The sequence below is a fragment of the Passer montanus genome, unplaced genomic scaffold, assembly GCF_014805655.1.
Source record: "Passer montanus isolate IOZ18808 unplaced genomic scaffold, ASM1480565v1 scaffold22, whole genome shotgun sequence".
NCBI classification, from domain to species: Eukaryota; Metazoa; Chordata; class Aves; order Passeriformes; family Passeridae; genus Passer; species Passer montanus.
In genome coordinates, this window is record NW_024366815.1 from 11,308,529 (window position 1) to 11,332,647 (window position 24,119).

General features: G+C 39.9%; 1 protein-coding gene across 9 annotated transcripts in view; it reads left to right on the forward strand.

The window, feature by feature from the left end:
• Nucleotides 1-20,954: 20,954 nt before the first annotated feature.
• The window catches only part of ERBIN (erbb2 interacting protein), a 114,952-nt gene continuing 111,787 nt past the window's right edge, over nucleotides 20,955-24,119 (forward strand). For 6 of the 9 annotated variants that reach the window (XM_039709977.1, XM_039709983.1, XM_039709985.1 and 3 more), the window contains exons 1-2: nucleotides 21,253-21,308; nucleotides 21,505-21,585. The gene's annotated coding sequence lies outside the window, so the exon portion shown is untranslated. Of the gene's footprint in view, nucleotides 21,309-21,350; nucleotides 21,586-21,743; nucleotides 22,007-24,119 lie in introns of those variants that run through there. The other 3 variants (XM_039709981.1, XM_039709979.1, XM_039709978.1) reach the window with 3 other exon arrangements.

The following is a 24,119-nucleotide window of genomic DNA, read 5'->3' on the forward strand; positions in this document are numbered from 1 at the left end:
GGTGCCTTAAGATCTAAGGAGGAACTGGATGATCATACATTTTGAAGATCAGGGCACTTTATTTCTATCCAAATATAGTACCTTAAATATTTCCATTTGTTGTAGTTACTTCCTTTTATTCTTGACATAGCTTTTATGACACAGGATCAGTTTTCTAGATTTACATACCTGAAGTAAGAGTTAATATTTGGGCATGTTTTATCTTCCCTGATTTCAAGCAAGGAAAGACTAATTTAAGTTCATAGGACTTTTTCATGCTGAGACATATCTACTTGTAAGTTATACTGTTCTCTACTTGGCAAGGGCCTTAACGTGCTAGCAAAAGAAAAAAATTCCAAGTGATGGGTCTCCCTGAAGAAAGGAAAGAGAATAGAAAAAGAAAAGGAAAGGAAAAGTTGCTTTTGAGAAAAAGGGTTTTTCACTGCTAGCAAACCTGAGAGTGGGGGAAGGAAAAAGAATTGTTGACAATGACATTCATAGTGCTGCTGTTATTTTACTGACAAGTGTCATGGTTAGTAAATCACAAATAGTCCCTCTGTTGGGGTGGTGGTGGACATGGTGGAGCTGGGTTCACACTTGGACTCTATGAACCGTAGCGTTTCTATGTTTTCCTTCAATCCTTCTACTTACACAGACAAACAATGTTACTGAGTATCAGAGTCTGTTAGAGTGTTTACACAAAGGCAACAGTGAGACAGTGAGACATCTTGTGCCATGCTCTTGTCCTCATTTGGCTTATGATTATTTTAGATGTCCTTATACCTGGGGTTAAAGGCCCATCAAGTTTCTCTTGTGTTTTCTGTGTGGTTGCACATTAGCTACAAATTGCCTTGTCATATGCAACATGTCTGTCTGACAAATATTCCAGCTCCATAGGAGTTGGAATAAAGCAGAGGATGTATCTTATTTGCTTGTCTCTGTCATCATGCTTTAAATACAACTTCTAGGAAGAGAAACCTGGGAAAACTGATTCTTAGTAATCTCCTCTGCCTCTGAGCAGACAGCTATGGAGCCTGACAAAAAAAAGTCGAGAGTCCTCTGCAGCTGTAAAACAAACAGGCTAAATGAGAGCATATGATGTTGTTTTGCATCCTGGCAGAGAGATGGCTATCATCCTGATTTTCCTCAAACAGAAATTTAGTAGGTGAACTGGGCATAGAATACTCATAAATGAGTACAAATGAAATAGCAGAATTAAGGATGTTTAATCAGTTTACACAGAAGTAACAATGATCTGAAACTGCAAAACTGAAAGAAAAGCTGTTCAGAATATCCAATAGCATACTCTGCTCATTTTCCATTGTGTTCTGCAGAGCAGACAAACAACTGGCGTCAGAGGATGGAGAACCTAACACAGCAAGCCTGCAGATGGCTGGGTCAGAGAAAAGGACAGTTGATCTGGTTTGTTAGACACTTAAAATTTACATGCAGAATATCTAATACTGACAACTTCATTCCAAGTGACATTTGTATTTGACAGTAAAACTCTTAGGAAGCAGAACTAGAAGAGACAGAAGGGGAAAAGCAGGGAGAGCAGAGAAAATTCTGTGAACAGCAAATAATGGATGTGCTTTAGTGGAGAGGAAAACCTGGAGAGGGTGGGAGAAGGTAAACCTGTGCCATTTGCACATGATGCAAATGGGTCAGACTGGTACTTTGGAGAACCATTTCTACATGTTTGCACTCACGTTTAAGTCCACTTAGCAGAAACAAAATTATAAATTCTCCCTATTAGAGAGAATCGTGCTCCAGTCATGCTGGAGGGTGTATCCCATTGAAACATGCTTCCCATGTTTGCATTTGTCTTCATTTGTACCTTCAGTAATGAGGCCTTGGGCTGTGCTGTGCTGACAACAAAGCCATTTACCTGGGCTGCTCCTGACCTTGAGTTTGTTCCCATATACTTTTATTTATTCCCTTCACCTGTCCTTGGCTATATGGCTTTTTGCAGTTTTTGGAGGAAGCTGTGTAACCACCTGTTCTTATTGGCAGACTAAATTGGCAAAATGTTTCTCAAAGGCCTGAGGCTGATTTACAGGGAAGAAAACAACCAAACACAAAGCATATTGTGCCCTTCACCACCCCTGAGCAATGAAGCGCAGCATCGGAAGCTTTTGTAAGGCAGGTGGCATGCCAAAGTCCACGCAGCGGCTGTGCCCGACCCTGGGAGTTTTGAATGGCTAAAGAAAACACGTATGCTGTTCTTCTGGTAAGCTATTACCGTAGTGTTTAGATGTCACGAGTCTGCAAGAGTAGAAACTTATCCGGTTTATCAAGCTGAACTGCCTTTTAAATTGATTTATCTCTTCTTGTTCCCCTGCCAGGTCTCAGCAGTTTGTGGTTTGCCTGGGGCCTTCAGCAGCAAGGAGAGGAGCAGCACGCCAGCTCTGCTGCTGGCCAGCACTTCTGGGGGACTCGCTCCTCAGATGCCTGAAGGAGCAGGTTCAACTGTTTCAGGCCCTTGCTGCCAGTCATGCTCCGCTGGTCACTGCCACCAGAGAGCCCTCTCACCGAGCACCACTGTAGCCCTGCGCTGGGTGACCCAGCTGCATCTGTCAGCCACATTTCCTGCGGCAGCTTAGCAGATATTGACACACCAACAACAGTTCAGTGACTTTAACAGGTTCCTCCCACACTGCAGCACCTATGATTTGTATTAAAATGGCGTACCAAGTGCTGCAAATGCTAAATAAGGGAGGTTCCCTCTCCTAGGTTGTGTACCACCCAAGGCTGGAGGGATTGCTGCACTCCTGCTACCCATGGTCCGTGGCAGACCGGGATAGAATTCAGAGCTTCTAAATCCTAGATTAGCAAATTAACAAGATTATCCTTTCACCCTGAAAACAAGATTGAGAGAGAGATTTTGGTAACACCCAAAACTAGTTACATTAAATTGCCTGGAACTGTAAAACATTTTGATTTTACACTTAAGGAAAAAAACCAACCTACCCACAACTCTGTTGGTAGAGTGTAAAAGTCCCACCTTAATCACACAGATAACAGTCAGTTACAAGACTGTTTGGAAGTTATACTACTGACATGTCTTTTATTTTTAATAGCTCCCATGACATTTTGAATGCCTTCATAATGAAAATAACTTGTTCCATGGAAGACCAGCTGTCCTAGTGCTTAAATACATGCTGCTGCCATGTGAAGGTCTTCTACTTAAATGGCATTAGAAGCACCAGTTTGTCCTGATCAGCAGTTTTGCTAACATTCTGGATACCATGGAGAGCCAGAACAGGTGGATCTCCCATAAAAATGAGTTTTTATGGGCCAGGTTTTGTACAAAGTGATGGGTGTATACAGTTCCGCAGAGCAACTTCCGGCATTGGGTACTTAGGCTTGCCTTCACATTTCCATTATAAATTCTTTTCTGACATTTATGGTATGTTTATATGAAGAATTGTGTTACACCCAAGCAATATACCTGTAGCCTGACCAAAGCAATGAATTGTCTAAGGGAAAGAAAAAGTCACAGACAAATCTTAAATTTAAAATACATCTCTGGCACAGAAATCTGTAAATCGAAAAGTGCCTTCAGCTGATCTCTCACAAAAATCCGAAAATCCAGCCACGCACTTTCCCTAGCTTCTCTTGCAGTAGAGGTGGACCTCTACTATTCCATCCTCTTCATACATTTTCCAACAGACCAGTTCCCTTCTTTACAATATTTCCACTTGCAGCCTCTGTGTTTTTTGGGGTCTGCTGAGGATGAAGAAACAGAGTGCCCCTCTGAGACCAGTTTTTGCAGGTGTAAGATGCAGCAGACACAGCCTGCGCATGTCTGTGAGTGGTATGAGGATGCCCACAGGCCAGGCTGGATGGGGCCTTGAGCAACCTGATCCAGTGGGTGGCATGTCTACCCACAGCAGGGGAGTTGGAACTAGATAATCTTTAAGATCCTTCCCTACCCAAGCCATTCGATCATACTATATTAGGGCCTGGCCTCCGTGGGGCTCCTTCCCACACACTTTGGTCAAACCATGGCAGCACTTCAGTGCAATGACAGAGGTGTCAGAACATCCGGACTGCTCCCCTCGTCATGGCAGAACATGGTGGATAGTCACTGTTAGCATTACACAGGAGCGTGCCCTCCTAGTTGCCTGGTGTGTGTGTGGGGGCATGCATATATCCCCAAGAGACTACTTATGTACCCAGTATGGAAGCAAAAGCTATGTCCAGCCATGTTCCCTGTCATGTGGCTGGATGTGCATTCAGCATTTTTTGGGAGTTATGAAGAGTTTCATCATGTCAGCTTTAAATTCAGTACATACCATGGAAGGAGCTTTATCCATGTCTCTTTATCTATGTCTTATCTACAGTTGCCCTTAAAAGTCTCCATTGTCCTGAACTGGTGTCAAAGTGCTTCATTTCAACTCCAAACACCAATTTTTGAGTACAATGAGGGCTGTGCCCAGGAGCTGGCAGGACTGCTTGCAGGACCTTGAGGAGAGAGAGGAGAAAAGATCATGTAATTGTAGATGTGTATGCTTGAAACTTGTATGTTAGGAATATGAGCTGTGGAAAAACTGCCATTAACATGCTTGCAGAACTGGATCTGTTCTCCCATCGGTATATATCACAATGAGAAAGACTATCTTTGCTATCCAATAAAATAATAATAGTAATAATAACAACAACAACAAAACCAGCAAAAATGACAATAATACATCTTAGTGCAATTCCGTGAGACTTTTTTGCTTTATCATTTAGTTTGTTAGTATCTGCATTTCCAGCAAAACTAAGGCAGTCCATAATAATGAGGGAAAGCAGAGATATACCAATGGCAAAAATCCAACTCCCATATTACCATATTCCCAAAGCAAGGAATTTCCACTTTTCCACTGAAATCTGTTTTTAGTTATTTAAATTCACATTTTTATTGTATTATTCCATTATTTTTTCCTGAGGTTTATAATTTGTATGAAATGCACCATAAATCGGAAATGTACAATATCTAGACTGTGTTAGGAATGTCAATGCTCCAGGAAGGGATTTTATAGATTTGGAAATCAGCAATTTAGAAATTACATGGTCTGGCTGCAGCAGAGCAGCTGTGGGACATCAGCTGTCCCCTCGAGCTGTTTCACGCCTCTGCGACTGCCTGCTGGCCAACAACAAGAGTAAATGTCACTTGTGTGCTGCGCTGCAGCCCACGCCTTCGTCAGGGCCAAAGTGCAATCCTCACAGCCTGGGTCAGGAGCAGGCAGCATATGCCTGTTGCTTTCCTTACCCTGCAAGCCTGCAGGCCCTGACTGCAGCAGCGCGGCGTCAGTCCTGCTGGAAGCCTGCTCCCACTCCATCACAGGAGCACTGTTTACCCAGGCTGCCCCAGCTGTCTGACTCCAGCTCCGGGGTCAAGGGGCTGCTCTTGCCATCACAGTGCGCTGTGTCTGAGGTGTGTCTGCGCTTGAGGATTGGAAAAGTTTCTCTTTTTTTACTTACAGGGTATTTTCATTTTAGAAACTAAATCTGCAGATAAAAGAGAACTCAGATTCTGCTACTGGAGCCAAGTCTTTGTGCCAAATTTTGTGATGTAACATATACACCTTCAAAGTCTCACCTTATTTTGCTCATTAAAGAATTATTTGCATGGGGAGGCTTTGATTCTGCATGAGTGGATAAACTGTTGGCATGAAATTTCTTTCCTTCATTAACAAACTACTGTTCTATATGGAGTTGACACTGAATCTTAAATTACCCTACATAGTCATCTGACAGTTCTGTATTGTGTTTTGGCCTAAACATGCCTTAATGTCACTCTCTTTTTTTACTTTCATTTCACTTTTTAAATTCTTTTGCCTGGAAAATGCCACATGAACAGGTGTTTCTTCTGGGGAGAAACACCTCAGTTATTTAAAAAATAGAAGTCATTTGAAGTGGAAGATTTTTAGAGCTGAACACTTATGCCAGGACCAAATTTCAGCAGGAATTCAATAAGATACTATCTTTAACTATCAAACTGAAATTAGTTAATATACATTTCTGAAACTACTAGCACATAGATATACCAGCAGTTTTTCCAATAAAGATTGTTTATCAACTGAAGTCAACAAGCAATAGGGTAGGATTATTACAAATATGGAGAACCCTAAAAATATATATTTACCATCTTAACTTTGAAAGATTTGCGTCCTCCTGAATATTTTAGAACAACAAAACTTCAGTGGACCTCAGGGTTCCATGAACTCAACAAAATCTTACAGCCTCTTCAGACCATTTTAATTGAATATTAAGACTGCTGTGTTTATTTGATTTGCTGTTTGCTTATCAAATGCTCATTTTTAGTGCACCTCTTCCATAAGGTCTTTTTCGCCTCAAAAGTAACAAAATACACTAGTGACATGTGTAATATGGTTACAAGAGGTGATCCTGAATGTTCATTATTGTCCTTTTTGGATCTCTGTGGCCTCTGCAATTTTTTTCTGTGCAGCTCAGTGTAGAATCATTGGTGGAGGCAGTGGTGGAAACAATATGATAGTACTTTAGCAGCTGATCAAGCAGAAGAATGATTTAGAAAGAAAAACAATTATCACAGTGTTGAAAGACAGGAGTAATAAAAGTAATGGTGATCTGTCTAACTTAGTGCTGCAGTCCTTCTTGAACTGAAGCTAGGAGAAGTAATAAACCATTGATACATATTTCCCCAGCTTTTTTAATGAAGCTGAAGGACCAAGAAAAAGACTATTGTATCTCTTTTAAAACTGCAATAATGCTACAGCATAAGAGTGCTATTTCTTAAAGCATTTTCTAAAAGTGATGCATGAATGAATATTGTACAGGCATCAGATTTGGAACAGAATTGGAGCTGTTTATTGTAGTCATAAAACCAGCTTTCCTGTGTCCTAAAGTTTTTCTTAAATCAGCCAAGATATCAGATTACTTATAATTACAAAAAAATCCCAACCAAACAAAAAACCCTAAGTGCCAACTAAACAAAAAAAACCTCCTTGCTTGTTCTGCTTGCTTTCTTCAGCTGACCAAAAAATGAATTTTTTTTCTCATAGTACCTAAGTTGGATTAGCATAGATGCTGTAGAACTGTACTTTAGCCAATGTGAAAGAATTGTCTTTGAATTTCTTCAAGTAAAATATTGTTTAAATGGCAGATGCATTCAGAAAAAATATTTTACTGGACAAAATAATACTGGATCTCGGGTAAAAAAATTAAAAATTAAGTAATGTCACGGTTTGACACTGGGCAAATACTAGGCATCCATGGGAGTTGTTTGTTTACTTTCTCTGGCTACAGCTGGGCAGAGGAGAGGGAAAAAAAAATAACAAGGGGCTCATGAGTTGAGATAAGGATTGGGAGAAAAACACACTAAGGGCAAAACAGGTTCAAATTTGAAGGTATAAAGTAAATTTATTATTAATAGAGTAAGAGGAGGATAATGAGAAGTAAAACAAGCCTTTAAAACACCTTTTTCCCTCCAGCCTTTCCCTCCTTCCCACCGACAGTGCAGGGAGGCAGGGCATGGGGGTTTGGTCAGTTCATCACTGGAGATCATCTTCTGTTCACTCAGGGAGAGGAGTCTTTTCTTGGCCATGCCGTGGGGTCCCTCCCACAGGCAAACAGTCTTCCCAAAAACTGGTGTGGTGTGGGTCACTCATCCACAGGGTGCAGTCCTCTAAGGATAGGCTGCTCTGCTTTGGAAGCAAGGGCCCTCTGTCTTTACCTCTGGAAGCAGGGGCCCTCTCCTTCCATTCAGGTCTGCAACTCGATCACAGCCCCCTCTGGCATTCACCACTTCAGCGTGAGCACTTTTCCTACTTTTCCCCTATGCACTTCATGCATTACAGTGGGACAGCCTGTTTCACCATGGTCCTCACCACAACTTGTGGAGGAATCTCGGATCCAGCACCTGGAGCATCTCCTCCCCCTCCTTCTCCACTGACCTTGGTGTCTCCATGTTCTTTTCCCTCACATGTTCTCACCTCCTCCTCTATCTAAAGAAAAGCTGCTGCCCGTAGGTACCACTGCCCACAAGTTCTGCTAATTCCAGGATTCCTGCAGGATCCCGCAGTGCCGAGTTGGTCTCAGCTGGGTTCCATGTTGGGAAGATGTTCACCATGTTTTCGCCATTGGCCGTGTGGCTGCACCACCACACGTGAGCAGTGTGGCTGCCGTGGTGCTGCTGCTGTTTAACACCTCACCTCCTGCAGGCTGCCGGGAAGGGGAAGCCGCTGCTGCCCCTGCCCTCTGCCCACGGCACGGCTGGCATGGGGCAGGGGCCAGGCAGGGGGAGGCCACGGGCTGCACCCAGATGGCAGTGGCTGCACCGGGGCATTGCCGTGCGCTGCACTGGGGATGGTTCCCAGCAGAGGTGCCTCGCCACACCTGGACAAAACTGCACCTGCACGGTTTTGATTTTCTTCTTAAATGTATCATCACAGAGGCGTTACCAACCTTTCTAATTGGGCCAGCAGCATGTCCATCTTCACAGCCATCAGAGATTGGCTTGTTGGACATGGTGAGACCTTTTGGCAGCTTCTCACAGAAGCCGCCTCTGTAGCCCCCCTTTGCTGCTACCAAAAAAATGAGGCCATGCCAAATCAACACAATTAATTAATTGCCTCTACATCCTTTATTATATCAATTAGCAGCCCTAACATCTGAATGACTAGCCTGTATTTTACAGTCAAAATGTAGGACACAGAAGATCTCTAAGCAAATGTAATTATATTTCATCGTATTGTGCTTAGCTTTATTACACTGAAAAAATACATTCCTGCTCCATTGAAGTCTAAACAAAATCAGTGCCTTGTGATCTAAACCAGTGCCTTGCGATCTGATCAATTTTCAGTAAGAGATCTAAGCAAGACTTCTCTTTTTTCAACTGGTAGTAGAATTTGGAGATTCTTATTCTTTATTGCATAGACATCTATTACAGTAATTCTTAATTTAGTTTGAGGTGTAAGTCAGCAGAAAATTCCCAGCACTGACAGGTGTTGCTCAGAGTCTCACAATTCTCAGAAGTGCTGTTTAAATTAGAAAACCCAACATACCTTTTCTGGAAAAAAAATCTTAATTCTGGAAAATACAAGATAAAATAATTTAACTTTCATGCTCCATACATAAAATTTAAGTTAATGTTAGCTTAAGGCATTTTGATTTTGAATTTTCTGGTTGAAGACTAATGTGATGTTCATAACAGGGCTTTTATTTTGCAACTGAAAACATTTTTGACTGAGATTTTGGAAAATATGAGCATCTTCTAATGATTTTACATTGGCCAGAGAGTGGGCTACTCTATCACTTTTCCCATATGAAGCTACCTACATTGGAGAGTTAGTTATTTTTTAATGAATCTGCTATTTTTAGAACTTTTTTCAAGAACATTTTTAAGAGAAAGAAATATAGACTTACCTTGAAAGTCTATCTTCAGTCTTTGTTCTATTGCATTTACTGCACTGGTAGGTTTTAAACTTCTGCCTTTGCCTCTCTTCCCCTTTGCTCTCAAACTGCTGCGCAGCACTAACAATTTTCTGTGATCACTTGACATGTAAAACTGTCTTTCACTTTTTGTAAAGTAACATCTTGTACTGTAGATAAACAGAACATTGACCTCACACAACTGTGTTATTAGAAATGCTGTATTTGTACTCAAACTAGTTTTCATTCTGTATATAGATTAGAAGTCTGTCTTATGTTCTTTACTATGGGATATACCATCTGGAAAATAATGGTGTGTATTGCAGAAAATAAAAGGACAGGACAGGTTATATTTACATGGGGTTAAATCAAGCTCATTTTATCACTGCTGTGGTTATGTTATGTTATGTTATGTTATGTTATGTTATGCTATGCTATGTTTTGTAACTGAAATCTGAAATCTACACAAAAATATCTGAGTGTGGGAGAGAAAAACAGCAAACTATTTCTGTGAGTTATTACTCCCCGAACAGCATAAGGAATTCATTTTAACCTAGGCTTCGGTTACGTAAATTGCTATCAATGGAAATGGGAAGCTTAAAAGACAACTGTAAACTGTTCCATGTATTTTTTAACTGCAGTGTGACTTCTCCACTTTTTAAATATTTTTATCAACAAAGTTTAACTTGTGGTGAATGTCAAAGCAGAGAATTCATAAAAGATGGATTTTACAATGATCTTGGCTATATAGCAGCCTTCTTCAAAAAGTTATTGTTCTTTAAAGATGGTCAGCTTCAATATATATGAAAATGTTTCTAAAAAACCAAAACAAACAAAAGAAACCACAAACAAATAAAAAACAACAAAAAAGAGTATTTGCAAAGCATTTTTTTTCTTAAAACACCTAGCCTCTCTCTCTCTATATATATAATACTTTCTCTGTTTAGAATTTATGTGATTTAGACAGCAACGATCACATGAACTGAAACTCAATCTTTTATGATTCAGAAGTCAGTAAAGGAAAATGAAAGAAGTGTACAAAACATTCAAAATTACAAGCATATACATATACTTACAAAATGTCTAATACTTCAGTTATATAAAAGGCTGCCAGTTACATAAAAAAATTGTATGCAATATGATTCATTTGGATGCCTCAACATATCTAACAGCTGGCTAATTAATTTCAAGCATTAGAAAACAACTAAAGTATATCCCAGTTTAATTTTTTAACCTGAGCATTGGGTGAATAGTATGTCTGAGTATATCTCATTAAATACAAGCAAAATATCCTTTATTTAGATCAGCCACATTTACTGCCCTGTCATACTGTCACAGTGGATTTTTCCTACATCTGTGATGAGAATTGTCAAGTGGCATAAATTAGCAGAGTCCTAAAGCCTCCATTGTAACTGTACTTTCTGTAAATAACACATCCAGCTCACACCAGAGGAAGTATTTAGGAATCTTAATCCCCTAAAATAAATGGAATTAAATGCCAAAATACAGTTACTGGCTCTAGGTTCTAGCCTTTTGTTCAAAAGTCTGTAATTCATTTCAGTCTTTAATCCTCAAGTGGCTGTAAACAACCACAAGGCTCTGGTAGAGTATTGTAAGGCTGAAAACAGAATAGTACTGAAATCAAGTTTAAATCATTTGCCAGAAGTTCCACAGATCTGATGTTATGTATTTATTGACTAATTAAGTATGATATTTGTGTAGGTCTGCAGTTTTCTTTTTGGAATGGTGTGGTGGGTCAAAATTGGTTATTTTACCTACTTCTCCTGTCCTCTCCTTACTCTTCCCTCCCCTCTGTTCTTCCACTTACTAGTCACCCTCTCCTTCATAGTCATCTTCACCACAGACTTAATGACTTTTCCCACTCCTTTGGTTGTCCTTACCTCATTTTCCATCAGACTGTCACTTCTGCTCTTCAATGAAGCCCTAGGAGAAAAAAGCAAGTTATACTGAAGAGAGAAACAGATGATGAAACAGTTGCAGAAGGGGTGGTGTGACTATTGCACTGTGGTAAGAAAGCATGGACATGGCAGCCTTATGTCTAACATGGTGTTCACCCCAACTGCATATCCCTGCCTACTCTGCAGAATGAGAATGCCCATGTTTTCCCAGATATATATGACTATACTAGTTTTGAAAATTAGTTCATATAATTTCACTTCCTTTTTCAGCTTACCTGTTTTCCCAAGACTAAGATCACTGAATATCCTTCTGTTCTACTTGATAATATTTATTTTCATTTATATCCTTCATTTCTTCACAGTTGTACATTAACTTAAGAGCACACACTAACTGCTCACATCCATTTCCTCTGTAGTGACCAACAGGTATTACTTTCTAAGTATTATTCCTCATATTTCTCAATGTCAGCAGCTTCTCCCTACATTGTAGCCTTCTTAGTAGAATCTGTACTTACATTTCTTTCCTAAAGGATCACTCCTACAGTTTTCAGAGTGCTGATTCTTCCATTACAAAAAACCCTAATATCTGCATCTCCAGAAGCCTATATGCACAGGCAGCATAACTGAAATTTGCCAGGACTTTTATCTTCTTCACACACAAGAAAATAAAACAACTATTAGGACCCCTGCATGATATTTGGATGTGGTAAAACTGGCCTCTTCTCCATTCATTGCACAGTGGTCTGCTGGGACTGACTGATCTATTTCCAAGGCAGCACTCTTCTTCATGGGAGACCTCTGTTTCTCACTCTGCTTTTCACCGTTTAAAGGCATTCGTTCTCTGAATGATAGCTGAACTACTTCATTCAGATCCAGGAAGGTCTTCAGTATTCATTAGCAGCTAATCAATCTCCTTTTTATTGCAGTCCCATAAATAGGACAGAGAATGCAGCACTGATGCAGCACTGGCTCTGGGTGATTTCCCTCTTCATGTAATCATTATGGAAAGAAAGGATTCACAGGACATTTTCTATATGTAGTTGAACAGAAACAGTCTCATCTCTGGCAGCACAGTCACTGCTTTCAATGTTGGAATAAGGGACAAGACAGCTATACAATAATAATTTTGGTATCTTAAACTCAGTTTTTATTCCCCTAAGAAATGCTCTTTTTGCAGTGAAGCTTGGTTATTTAAAATTTCAGTAGCTAACAGTGAAGAAGAGAGTCATGCCTCTTCTTTTATTTGTGAGGGATGATGGTGGAGAACTTTGACATGTTTGCTGCACTACTGAGATTTTCAGGACTTTTCCCCTCTAACATCAAATAGTTGACAGGGAGGGGAGGAAGGAGAAAGTGTGTATTGTGGGGGAGGAGAGCAAGGGAAAGAAAGGAGTGTTTTCCACTGAACATCTGAGAGTGACTATTGCATTTGCTGAGACATCATCATTTTTAACTAGCTCTTCAAACTTCTAGTATGGTTACTGTTTGGAATGTACAAATTAAGTCAACTGGGCAGTTAGGGAAAGGAGATCTGCAGACTGCAGCTGGTTGTTAGGGGCAGAGGAGTTTTAAATGCCTACAAGTAACACTGCAAGTCATACCCCTTTGGCTACTACCTCTTTCATAGCTTTTCACATTAATGGCATTTTAACCAGGCAAAACAAGATCTTCTGGCTGATGTTCCCTTCTCAAGATTGCCAGCACAAGTAGTCCATAAGATGGGCAAATTGAACACTTGCTCTGCTCTTTTTGCATGTATCCAGCCAAGACACTTAGGCACTCAGACAAAATGGTCCTGGATTTTATCTGAGCCTTGTTGACATGTCACATCACATATCAGCCTTGAGTCCTCACTGTGTACACTGGCATTGGCACTGCCTACAGCAAACTGACTTTTGTACATCTTTCCCTGACAAAATCCAGTCAGGCTTCTCTTTATGTATGCAACTAAATGCAGGATTGCTGCTAATCTGTTTTTGTTCTTGGAAGTAGATTATGATATTTTATTTGGCATGGCAATAGAACAGCAGAACAAGTGCTGTGAGCTCCTATGGCAGCCAGACATTGTGGTCTTCAAGGTCTAAGCTCCTTCCACAATATGAGGAGGCTGTTTGTTGTGAGGGTCTGTAAGTGCCCTCAGAAGCTCTGTATTTGATTTCTGCTGAGCAAGGAGATGAAAATGGCTTGCTGTGCTGTGTTGTGAGCCTTTAATGTTGTAATGAGGAAGTGAGTTCAGGGGCAAGTAGGGCCTTTCTTAGTTTCCTGATCATTTCAGCATATTCTCAGCTTTGGAAAGGCAGGAAGGCAGTAGCTCAGAAAGACATTATACGTGCCTCATTTAATAAGTGATAGATGGGTATATAGGTTTTACCTTATCTCAACAGTGAGTACATACTAAAACTGAAATTCCATACTAAAGCATGGAATTAAGGTGTTTCAATGTACACAGGGTTAGTGTACTTTTCTGATTCAGTGTAAACAAGCCTTTAGGTAATGGATCTAGAGACAGGTGTAGTATTTTATTTCGATTAGCAACATCAGTGAAGGCAATAACCTTCCTTCTATGAAAAATATCTCTGCATTTGAAAAAGCAGGTCCTTATATTTTAAATCTCTGTGACAGTAGCATGCCTGTTAAATTACCTGACTTTCTAACACATTACTTAGTTTTCCTAGACATATGTTTGATTCAAATAGCTTTTGTGTCTATATATATAACAGTTCCATTTACATTTGCATGTCTTAAAAAGCAGTTTATGAATATTCACATCTTAGAGGATTTCTCTCCCAAAGGTCTCTTGGTTGTGCAGGAGCTTAATTCAAGATGGTTTCTGTCAAAGATAAAGAAAGAACTTGAAACCAGAACAATTTTTTCTCTCATTTAATACAATATTGACACACCTAAATTGGTGGTTTTCAGATGAAGGTGCCTAATACTCATAACAAATTGTGGAAATCATAGGAGAGAGCAACCAAAGCTTGAAAATATTCTAAAATTTATCCCTCATACCAGTAATGGCATCACATTCATGAACTACTCATGGGGAAGTATTTTAAAAAACTGTGCCACTAAACCTTACCTAAACTTCTCCACAGATTTTCACTGCTAAATTAAGAATGTATTGCCTTTTGTGTACTAGAAAATGGACATCACCTTTCTAGATAACATGGCTGGCAAAAAGTGACAATACAAAGTACCTTGTAGAGGAATCCACAAATCAACAAACTTCAGAAAATTAGCCATTATGCAAGATGCACTAGAAAAAAAGTCTCAGAACTGCCTTGTAAGGACCAAGCCTTGCATTTGAATTAACCTCCCAAATACCATCTATCAATCTAATAATGCAAAATGGAAGACCTCACTGATAAAATATTCCTGTCTATTGCATAATACTAAATACTGATGTATATATACAAAAACCTCTTAGATAATTAGAGCATTTACACTTCCTTGAAGACTTTTTCTTTCCCACATCTCTTTTTAAACAATGGGTCCAGTATTGAACTCACAATCCAAAGCAGACCACCCCTGTTCACTCATTAGAATGAAACCTTACTGGCACAGCCTAAGTAAACTTCATGAATACAGACAAATTTAGCATGATTGATATCAGTGACCAAAAAGAATTAATGGAAATTAATTATTTTGGGTTTTCTTCATACCCTTTAAAATGTGATGTATTAAACTAAGTATGACACATTCTTATGAGAATTACATGCATGAAACTCATTAATTGTTATTCACTACACTGAACTGGCACAGATAAAACACAGCAAAGGGTAGGAGAACAATTATTTCATTTAAAAAATAATCCATCTCTTGCACAGATCAGGAACTAAGAATAAACCTCCAAGTCATGCTTAAAAAATAATCCTGGGAACTACCTTCTTCATGGAGACAGTAGCAACATTATTTTTAAAGCTGACTGTTCTTGCTGATTTACCCTCTGTACATTCATGTTATCAGCTGTTTTCTCACCAGTGGTTTAATTGATTAAAATAATTTTATTATACTAAAACAAATACATCGCACTTGTATTTTTTTGGGTTTTCCTCCTTCTTAGTTCTCATTAATGATGCCAGTCAAGTCAAAAACGTTTTCTCCATTTCTACCAGTTGATCTAAATAAAGGTATCACCTTTTCTACAAACTTTGTCTAATTTATATCCCACGGTGTCAAAATTCATTGAAGGTCTCTCTCACCTGAGCTGTGTTCCTGTTTAATCTGAATGTATGCTGTTTTGTCACAGCACTTAGAAATACGTTCATGGAAACGGGTTGAGTTAATGCTGTCATGATACTCAGATGTATACTCTGCCACATTGCTAATAGCATAGTTAATTGGAAGCTATGCATTTTCACTTTAGTTTAAGAAAGTAAAATACTTTGAATATTTTTTCTAAAAATAGAAATAATTACTCCTCTAGACTAAACTGAACTTCTCAAAGTACTTGGTAAAGCCAAGCTCTCTGTTGAGCACTTTTGCATGTTTGTAGGAATAGAAATGAGTTAATAGACAACTTTTTCACTTTTGTGGCCTGGAAAGTGACTATTTCCTTACTGATGTGGAACAATGCTGTAGAATATACCTGCCATGTAAAAATGTATAAATATATCCTTTTATGGAGGAAAACAGTAGATGAAACCTGTGAATTAAAACATAAAAAAATTATTGTTTACATCTACCATGCCTTAGAACATAGGACAGATATAACTGAAAAAATACCTATTTGAGATTTTAAAAAATACTCTGAAAACATTCTTGTCAAAGGAAAATTAAGAATATCTATAATGTTTCTATAAGGTTTTCAGTGATACTAGTGATAAAGTGCAATTTTTAATATTTTGTTTGTTCAAAGGGAAAGGGATAAAATATTTGTAAAATATTTTATTTTAGCACTTAGAACTATGTCATTTCTGTTGATTGTGTGAGGAGAAAAAAGGCAAAACAAAAGTGAAAAAGGGGAACTGAAGACTTCATAAAGAAGAGAAATGGGGAAGACAAAATTATTCTTTTTAAATGAACTTAAAATGGAATTTCATATGTAATGAAAGAAATCTGCATTTTTCTAACAGATTCTGAAAAAAGTAATTATTTCACCCAAAATGAAATAATCTTTTATCATGAAACATATTTTGCAGATGGAAGACAATCAAAAGGATTTTTTTAACTGCCTAAAAATGGTCCATGGTGGCTTTTACAGAAATCAAAAGCTCTTTTCTTGAAGTACAGTCTGTCAGTTTATCTGGCCTAGGGACAGAATAGTTAATCTCAATGGACTGTTTGCATGTTCTTGCTTCAAAAGGATTTACCTTCTGATTCCAAATATGGTAGTCCGGAAGAAATTAAATTTGAAATATCATTGAACAAACACTGAAGCCAAGAATTCACAAATTGTTAGCATTTATTTTTACATTACTGACATTATTTGCAGAAAAAGACAAGGGAAAGGAAAAAAATGTATGTGTGCATACATACAACATTGTGCTAAAGACTACTAAGAGATTTGTATTGTCAGCATTAGCACCTTCTAAGAAAAATTAATTGTCAAAATAGAGGCAAGCCATAAAATGTAAAATAAATGTAATTCATCCTACAATTAGAAAAATCTGGTTTTATTACTGCTTGTGTGGTGATGGGTCATATAGAGCTAGCATAACTGATTTTCCGTAGAAGAGTATTCCCAGAACTGACTAGAAGTTGGTACAGCATTCTTTTAGGATTTGTATTTGGATACAAACAACCTCAGCAGCATTAATTGCTACCCTCTAGGATCCAAGAACTTAGCAAAGGCAGTCCAAAACTACCATCAGTGCATAGGCAACATACTGTGCACATGGCTTATTTTAGGCAACTTTGCAGCTGGCTTCTTCTGCCAGCTTCACGTGTAACTCTTTGTCTTAAACTAGTCAGCAAAGGATTTTTGGTTATGATCTACAGATGTCAGTGTCCTCACATACTATGGCTTCATTTTCATTCCTTTCTCTTTGTTTTCACCAGAACAATATTTATGTGGTGGCATCAGGTGTCAAAACAGACCCTTAGGCTAAGAGGCTGCAGTACAGCTTAAAATCAGTGTTAAGGAGACTGTACAGGAGCAAAGTAGTCCAAAGCAGGAAAGAACAAAAGTACCTTAACACCACCTTTTTGTCTTTTCTCCTCCATATGAAATGCTCTTCCATGTCCCAAGTGTTCCTCAGAATTCACCAACTCTCCCATGCTAATCAAGGAAGATAAATGCAAACAAAAAGTCACAATATAATGGTTAAAAATAATTCTAAAACATTCCTAACCATGTCTAGAACACTGAATATAAAAGCTAGTTTGGGGTGTTACCATATTGGTACTTGCATAATAATTAATCACTTTGATTTTACTGTTTGAGAAACTAAGCAACCAAATACTGAGAAAACTTATTTGTATGGTGTATTTAGCCAGTGTATAATTGTACTGAAGTTAGACTGAACAGAAGTTGTGTACTTAGTTCCTCTTCAAATATGGTAGATACACATTATGCATTTAGAAGTTATAGCAACACACTTCTAAAACTTAATTGACACTGAATTATACCAGTTTTGTGTTAATTTCACCAGCATAAATGTAGTATCATCCAGTTGTGAACCACATAAATTCAGAAAATGCTACAGTAAGATATTTTGGCAAATTTAAATTATGGGATACTTAAAATAAACTTCAATATATACTTGTTAAAGAAAAATTACTTATTGCTTTTTTGTGTCTTTCAGGTTGTTATTACTTCCACTAATTATTATTTAATATTTGTATTGCAATCATGCCCAGAAGTTCCACTTCAAATCAATTTGAAATCCACCATTCAAGTCACTACCTGAGCATTTAATAAGCAGAAGTGCTTACCCCAGAGGCCTTTCAATCTATTTCCTGGAAAAGTGAAAACATGCAATCATAATGAACAACAGTAGTAAGAATAGGGAAAAGCAGCAATTAAACCCTGTCACTCAGAAGAAACTATGTAGTAATTGTTCAGACCACTTAACTCCTGAGAGACAAACATAAAGGTGACTGTTTCACCAAATGTTCTTTCAATTTAGCTGTGTATTGTTGCAGTATTTACTAGTGCTCAAATACAAAAATAGTAATTAAAATGAGAGGAGTTTGGGCTTGATGTCCAGCATGAAAGTGTGTATAAAGGATTTGTCTGAATTTTCAGTGGGATCAGATGCATAGTCTCACTTGAAAGACTCATTATGTAACTCTGTATTTTGTACTTTGTGCACCTAATCTGTAATTATTTGGTAACTGGGATATCATCTCTGGGAATTAATATTGCTGGGGACTCTGCTGGAGCTGTAATCTAAATACTGTCTTGATATTTATAGCACATTTAGATCCCTAGGATAACTCCTGGTATTTTCTTAATTTGTATAGATAGATATATCTTGTCTGTGCAAAATGCCTCCAGTAGTTATGCTCCAGCTAGCTGTAGTTTCAGCAGACTTTGGATAGGCTTTTATTTTGATAGCTAAAATTGTAAGTGAAACAGCATCTTACATTGCAACTAATGTTAACAACTATGGGAGATTCACCATCTGAGCAACAGCTATTACAAATTCTCACACCTGTCTTTTACTTGGCTGCATTAATAAATGCATTGGGCAATTTGCAGTAAACATTTCCAAAATATATTTTCACATTAAAAAGTTGTGATAATTGACATAAGAAAGTGCCTTGAAGAGTTAATGATAGAGGGCATCAGTTGCAGAGAGTTAGTCACATTAATTATAATAAGGATATTTTATGTAGTATATGACATGAATGATCAACCATTTTCAAGAGATTAAAAAAATTAGTAATTTTATTGTAGACACAGTGTAGGGCACAAATGCAGGGCACTGTAGTGAGAAATTCTAAATCTGTTGTCAGTGGGGGTAAAGTTCTCTTGCTTGGCCTTAGTCCAAAGCTGACTCATTTGAAGAAAATGGCTTTTCCCAACAAGAAGAAATAGAAGCGATTTAATGTTTTGGGAAATATCTATATATACACATACAATTCTCTTTTTAATAAACTCTGATGACTACATTGGATTTAATTATTTAAATTTGGGCATAGATGTAGTTCCCAAAGTAGGGCTGTATGCTCTGTGAAGATGGAGAAAAGAAAGAGTAAGTGAATATTATTATTGTCCTAGTAGAAATGCATGCTTATTTTTTGTATCTGGATACAAGCTGGATATTTGAACATACAATTCCCATATACAGGCAAGAAGTTTAAAATTAATAACACTATTGTTAAACACAATGGACTTAAATAAAAATCTGATCATCTCTATGTTTTGTTGCTAAAGATTAAGCTCTTCATGCAAAACACTGTAAGGAAATGAAGCAAACAATGATCCTGAACAGGAAGTATCAATTTGAGTTACTGTCAAGGACTGGTAGGGGTGTAAAGGACTTTTCTTATCTATCGTATGTTAAAATCAGGGATAGGTCAATAGAAACACGACATACCATTTTCCCTTGCTCTTCAATAGCTCATATAACACTTAGCATTTTGCCAATTTCTCATTGAACAGATTATCATCATAAAACACTATTCCACTTTAGTTGGTGGCATTCCCAGTAGAGTAGCCAGGGATTAAATTAGCGTGAAAACAAAACTACCTCTGTCCTTAGATTTGGTCACTGCTGAGCACAATTAAAGAGCATAAGGTGAGCAGCATGTCCAATTCCACCCTGCTGTCAGCTTCATGTGCTGTGTTATGGCAGAGCAGAACTCCAGGCTCCAGGACTGTTAAAATGGCATATTGCATACACAATAGGTTATCAAATACCCACTTCAAACAATCCAGGAAATTAAACAGAAACTCACTTTTTCTGTTTGGATCACAACTGTACTACTGCACTCCAAACCCAAACGATACCAAAGCCGTGTGACCTATGCACTGCCTGCTTTTCAAACATGCATTTCTACACGACTCTGTCAGTCAACACGCATTTTCAGTACCATTGTATTGTACTGACAGTGTTGAAATACTTGGAAGAGAAAGTACAGCAGCGTTCCAGGGTTTACGTGAAACATTGTGACAATATGTGCGGCGTTATTTTAATTGTTGTTGTTTGCATCCAAGTTTAACGTAGCATACCCAAACACCAAAGCGTGGGAGGCTGTCAGTTTTCCCTTGGGTGTGTTCGTTCCCTCAGACCCTTGGTAACTCCGCGTCAGGCAGCACAAGGTGCGGGAGCAGGGGCGGGATGGCCACGAAGGCCAGCGCCCGATGGCGTGAGCCGGCGCCTCAGCGCTTTCTACACAGGGTGTGCAACCATTAAACTACGAAGCTGAGCTGCTAACGAGGAAACTTCTGTCGTTCAGGACTGAATTTGCCTGCGCGACTAACGCTGCCCCGCAGGAGACAAACTAGGACAGGCCCCAGGCCGGGCAGCTGCGGGAGGAGCCATTCGGCGGCGGCGAGACACAGCCCCCGCCCGGCGCCGCTCCCGCGCCAGCGCCCCCCGCCCCGCTTCGCCTCGCCTCGCCCTGTTCCTGCGCAGCCCGCCCCCGCCGGGCCCCATTGGCCGCTTCGCCCGTCCCTCACGGCTTTCCCCCAGCTCGGCCCCCGCCCGGCGCTGTCCGCCCGTCTCTCCTCCCACCCGGCACAGCCAGTGCGGGCGCGCCCGCCGCGCCTGCCTGCTCCTGCTCCGGCTCCCGCCCGACCCCGCTCCCGCCTGCCCGCCTCCGCCAGGTCTCTGCCGGGGCTCGGCTCCCGCTCCGCCCCCCGTGCCGCTGCAGTGCCTCCCCCGTCTGGCCAGCGGTGCGCGGCGCCGGCAGCAGCAGGGGCGCGGCGGCTTCCCCCGCGGCCACCTCCCCTTCCCCCCGCCGCGTCTCTGCCCGGGACGTTCATTCCCCCTTCCCACAGCTCCGCCGCCTCCCCCGGCCCCCCGCTGCCGAGGCCGGGGAGGGGGGCGGGAGGCTGAAGCCGCGGGAGAAGGGGGAAGTGTGCGAGAGGAGGCGGGGAGCGAGGGCGGCGGCGGGCAGGTGAGGCTGGCGGCCATCCCGCTTCCCTTCAGCCCTCGGCCGTGGGGCCGGGCGCGGGGCAGAGCGCGGCGGGGCCGGGGGAGCCCGGCTGCTCTGGTGGCCTCTGCCCGTGCGCACGAACTCCCTCGTCCTCGGCGAAAGCTGCTAACATTCCTTCTCCTCCTCTCCCCGTTCTCTGCCCTCTTTCTCCCTGAAGAAGAAAACTCGATTGGATTTAACTTGGGGTCGGAAGAAACTCCTGCCTGCTGGATCTGGTTTAGACGCCCCGACAGCTAAGGTAAATAGGGAAGGCTTGGGATCAGCAGCAACAAAAACAACAGAAAAATCCTTCCTCTGGGAAGGGGGTGGAGAAAAAAGCAAGGAGTTCGGGCTTCGTTTTATATCCTGTTTTTGGCCTTTATATTTTGTCTCTGTTTTCCGCCTTGGCCTGCACAGTTTAGCTGCTCATTGTATTTCTCGCCGTCTCGCCTGAACGTGTGAACCCAGGCGCTGGTTTCATGGAGGCAGGGAAAGAGCCTGTGAGACCGAAAGTTTTTAATCTCATCGGACACAGAAGTTTCTTTGTTCGGTCCGAGAAGGCACTGAGCTGAAACTGCTTGACTGCGTAACTGCTTCTTCAGCTCCCTCCCTTCCAAAAAACATTTGGTAACCCTGCAAGTACAATTAACTTATCGGGAAATGAGAAAGTCATAAAGGAGGTAATATATTTTATTTCATCGCAAGCTCTTGAGGCTTCATGCTTACGTCTGCCTTGTTTTTCTGGAATATCGTTTAGTGTCTGGCTGGGCTTCTTCAGGGTTGCTCTTAAGTTTCTTTATAAAAATATGCCCTCCTGGTCATCTGTAAATGTCGCAGTTTTTCCACCTTCGACTGCTGCAGTCACCCATGTTCTTCCCCTTTACCCTCTCTGTTCTCAAACCGACAAGTTGGACTGCTTGTTTTATATAGCAGAGGTCTGTCCTGCATTTTGATCCTGGCTAAGTTCATCTTAAGAATCTTCATTTAAAACAAAATATAGAACAAAACCAAAGCAGATAGCTAGTTCTCTGACTTCTTTCAAGTGCATGCAATTGAAGCTGTTAGTGTAGCCTTGTTTGGTTTTGGTGACCACTTTCCTTTTGAAAGAACTCCTTTTTGAAGCTGTTGAAGGGCAAATTAAAAGTGAAGTTTTAGCCTAAGATTTTGTACCTCTAGTGCTTGTTACACCAGCTAATGAGATGCACGTTTATTTCTCACGTATCAGAGAGACAATTATAGGTTAGTTCTTTCGTGAAGGCAAGGAGTTTCTCATATTGTGAATGTTTACAATGAGGTAGAAACCGTAGCTCTCGGATGTTTGTTCCTGTTTGTCAAACTCAGAAGCAACATGTTAGTCAGATAGGATGTGTGTGCTTCAGTCTTGCTAATGTGTGATATGTATTGGTATTTGGGAGTCTTGGACAAAGTAATTTCCATACAAAATTTTTAACACTCTTACATAGGTAGTTCTTTAACATCGTCGAGTAATTTAGTGATTTAAGAAAAAATAATCCAACTCGATCTGTTTGATATACTGTAAGGAAAAATGATAACATATAAATGCCTAAAGCAGGTTCAGTGGCTGATAACAAATAAATTATTTGACTTGCAATTTACAGACTTACCTTTCCAGGCAGCAGTAAGGTTTATTCTTAGGCATCAGAAAGATCTGGACAAAATAAATGGCAGTGAACTTCGCTTTCCTTATGTGGCTGATGCTTGGCAGAAAGTCTGAATAGAGTAATCCTTTTACAAAGAACCATCCCTTTCCAGAGCAGTGTTTCAGTCCCAATAATGACTTGAGATTCTTGAGGGGAGGGTGAGGAGTTGTAGCCGTGCATGACAAATTTAGTTGTAAACCAGTACGTTCATAATCAAGGCAATTTTGTTTCTTTTCAGGCCTTTTGTGTCTCTCATGATGCACTTGATATTTTTCAATGCCATGTAGAAGAATAGTTCCTTGTAGTGGAGGCACAACTTTTTACGCTAGTGTTTTGTCACCATGGTAGCTATGGATAAGGTCCATTTTAATGATGAAAGTGTAATTCAGTGCTGCTTACGACTCATGGTTATATCATTGAATGCCATTATGTCATTAACATAGTTTGGTAGTAACATGAAGGGATGTGTTCTTTCTTGAGATCAACAATCACAACTAAAAATCAGTCTGATATTGATATTCTTATTATGAACAAAAATATTTAACCTTACACATGGTAGCTCATGTGCTTGAAACAGCACTTTTATACATGTGTGTTGATGGCTTGGGGAAACGTTCTTTTGACCTGACTGGTTGTTATTCATGAATTAAATTAAGCTTGAGTAAACATCGCTAATTTTAAGGAGGTATGCTTGCAATCAAAGTGCTCAAAGTTGCAGTATATGGCATACTATGGAATGTGATTATCATTAAGTTGATTATTATATTAGTGAAATATGAATTGGTCTGTCTTATGCATAAGCTTCACAGTAGATAGTAATTAGTGTAAACATAAAGCTTTGTAGGGTATCAATTTGCACATCATGTTCATATAGAGTGGATAAGGGGGCTTTGTGGAGAAAATACTAAACATAGTTTATTAGTGTATTAAGTTGGTGGTCTCAGAAAACAGTGTTATGATTTGTTCTTGGTGGAATTTGTTGAGAGTCTTTAGTCCCAGTCATTAAGAGCCATGCTTGGAAGATCAAAGCTAAGGAAAGGCTTGCACATGTGTAACATACATTATACCTCACATGTTAGCAGTAGGTCCTAGAAATAGAAGGGGATGGGAGCAAATTCGTCAGCTGGGCTTT